Genomic DNA, 2,556 nt, shown 5'->3' with positions numbered 1-2,556 from the left:
TTGAGTAATATAAAAATTTTACATTTTCACAAGCACATAGATTCTTCACTAACATTAAATATTTTAGTCTATGTAATCAAAGTCTTTTGAAATTCCAAAAAATTTTATCAGTTCTATTTTCCTTAAATTCGAATTTGCTTTTGACCCAAGATTTTTAAAATATTATTTATTTATTTATTTATTTATTTTTAGAGAGAGAGCAAGGGAGGGAGAAAGAAAGGTAGACAAACATCAGTGTGAGAGAGAAACATTAATTGGTAGCCTCTCGCATGTGCCTGATGGGGACAAACCTGCAAACCAGGCATATGCCCTGACCAGGAATGGAACAGGTGACCTTTCATTTTGTAGGAGGGCACCCAATCAACACACACACCGCTCAGGGCTTGACCCAAGATTTTATTGCAAAAATGTTATATTCCATCTGTTAGCAGCTTTTTTTTTTTTTTTTTTTGGCTACTTTGTTTGGTGTGTTTCTTCAACAACTAGAGGAGCTCATTCTTTGTATTTTTCTACTTCTGCCTTTAGCCATTTCTTTTGGTCTCTGATTGAAGAAACTCCTGTGCTGGCATGGTTTGTTTTTCCATCTTGTGTCTTTAGTTAGCCAATTTTAGCTTTCTGCAGGCTTGTGTGCTTTTGGTTTCCCTCAGGTAACAGATTCTAGAACCTCCAGCTTCTGTTTCCTTGCATGAAGAGCTTTACTTGGAAATGCCTGATAATAATTAGACATTCCAGTCCTCTCACAGTCAACCATACTTATCATCTACTAAGTTTGAAAGGCTTTACTGACACAGAAAGTAATGCCTTTCTTTTCAGGAGCAATGTTTTCTATGTCATCTAACTGAAATACATCTTTCATCTTGAAAAATATTTCCATCATGGGGGCTATCTTTTCCCTTGCACACAGTCCTTTACTCTTTGACAGAACTTTACCCATCATGGCCTGCAAGGTGTGGTGCTTCCCTAATAAAGCAACTGACTACCAACTGGCAGTTTCTGCCTCTTGATAAAAACCAGCAAAGTTTTACAGAAATTGTCTATCATAAAGTGAAGATTTGTTAGATTATTTTTGAAATTGTAAGCAGTTCTGAAATGTGCTGTACATGTTACAGTACATAAAACCACTCAATTGTCAAAAATCAAGAAAGCTATATTTGGGTGTTCAACTGTACCTCCTCCCTGCCCCATGGGTACTTTCTTTACTTGCTCTTTTTTAAATTTTTTAAGTTGAGGTAATATTGGTTAATAATACTGTATAAATTTCAGGTGTACAACATTATAATTGGATATCTATATACTCTTTGCATACTTACCACCAAAAGTATAGATTCCATCCATCACGATATATTTGATTCTCTTTATCTATTTCACCCACATCCCCATCCACCTTCCCCTCTGTTGTCTATCTATGAGTTTATTCTTCCTTTGTTTTGTTTGTTGGTTTGTTACTTAATTGTTTTATATTCCACATATGAATAAAATCATTCGGTTTTTGTTCTTTTCAATCTGACTTATTTCACTTAGTATAATAGCCCCAAGATCCATCCATGTTGTTATGTGGTATATATTTTCAATGGAATACTACTCATCCTTTAAAAAGATGAAATATTGTGTTTACCTCTTCTTAATAAGGGGTTGCACCTTTGGTGGCCAAATCTGGGGAGCCTGGGGCACTGGTTCTGAAGTGGCTGGACTTTCTGAATTTATGAGGTACTCAGTCACATTCTTGAAGACTTTGGGTGTTTAATTTAACATTCCCTGTAGGGTGCCAGGAATAGGCACAGGATGCAAAATGACAGGAAGTCTACAGATGTTCATATGTTTCCCTCCTGCAGCCCAAGTGTGCGAAGGAGATTCTTGACAACACTGGGATCCCTTCAAAAGTTTCTTGTTTGAGGGAATTTGTTGTTTTGTGGTGAGGGAAAGGACTGCACAAGAATCATGTTCCCCATATCTTTCTAGATAAATAAGGTCAGTGTTCTCCATGTAGCTTGCATGCCAGCCATCTGGTCTTTGCTCAAGCATGCTCAAACCTCTGCCTTTTACTCAATGTACTGGCAGAATTATCTCCTACTCACCAAAGCTCAAGGCTAATATTTTCAGTGAAGGCCTCTCTGCACCTCCCCTCAACCCTTCATTTTCCAAGAAGAATAAAGCAGCTGTGTTCTGCTATGCCCATCGAACCTTTGTCATGTGCCTGGTACATAATTCATCACTTTGCATATAGCTTTTTTTTCCCAACAGCCTTACACAATTAGTGACATCTGGGTAGGCTTTCCCCTCTATTTCCTTGCACAGTGTCTGGAATATGGCAGACTTTCAAAAATATTTTCAGTGGTTGAAATGTCAAATATAGTCTTAATTATTTTTGTTATTTTTTTAAATTTTTCAATTAGAGTTGACATACAAAATTATATTAGTTTCAAGTGTACACACCAGTTATTAGACATATATAACTTACTAAGTGATTATCCTGATAAACATCATACCCATCTAACACCATGCATAGTTACTAGAATATTATTGACTATGTTCCCTATGCTGTACTTCACATCTCTA

General features: G+C 36.5%; 1 pseudogene; it reads right to left on the bottom strand.

Annotated features, from left to right (window-relative positions):
* Positions 1-597: 597 nt before the first annotated feature.
* On the bottom strand, positions 598-934 carry LOC150004448 (meiotic nuclear division protein 1 homolog pseudogene; annotated as a pseudogene).
* Positions 935-2,556: the final 1,622 nt, after the last annotated feature.

This window comes from Furipterus horrens, unplaced genomic scaffold (assembly GCF_987537825.1).
Source record: "Furipterus horrens unplaced genomic scaffold, mFurHor1.1.pri manual_scaffold_7, whole genome shotgun sequence".
Lineage (NCBI taxonomy): Eukaryota > Metazoa > Chordata > Mammalia > Chiroptera > Furipteridae > Furipterus > Furipterus horrens.
Note: the sequence above shows the minus strand (reverse complement) of the source record. Positions and strands in the feature narration are given on the sequence as shown.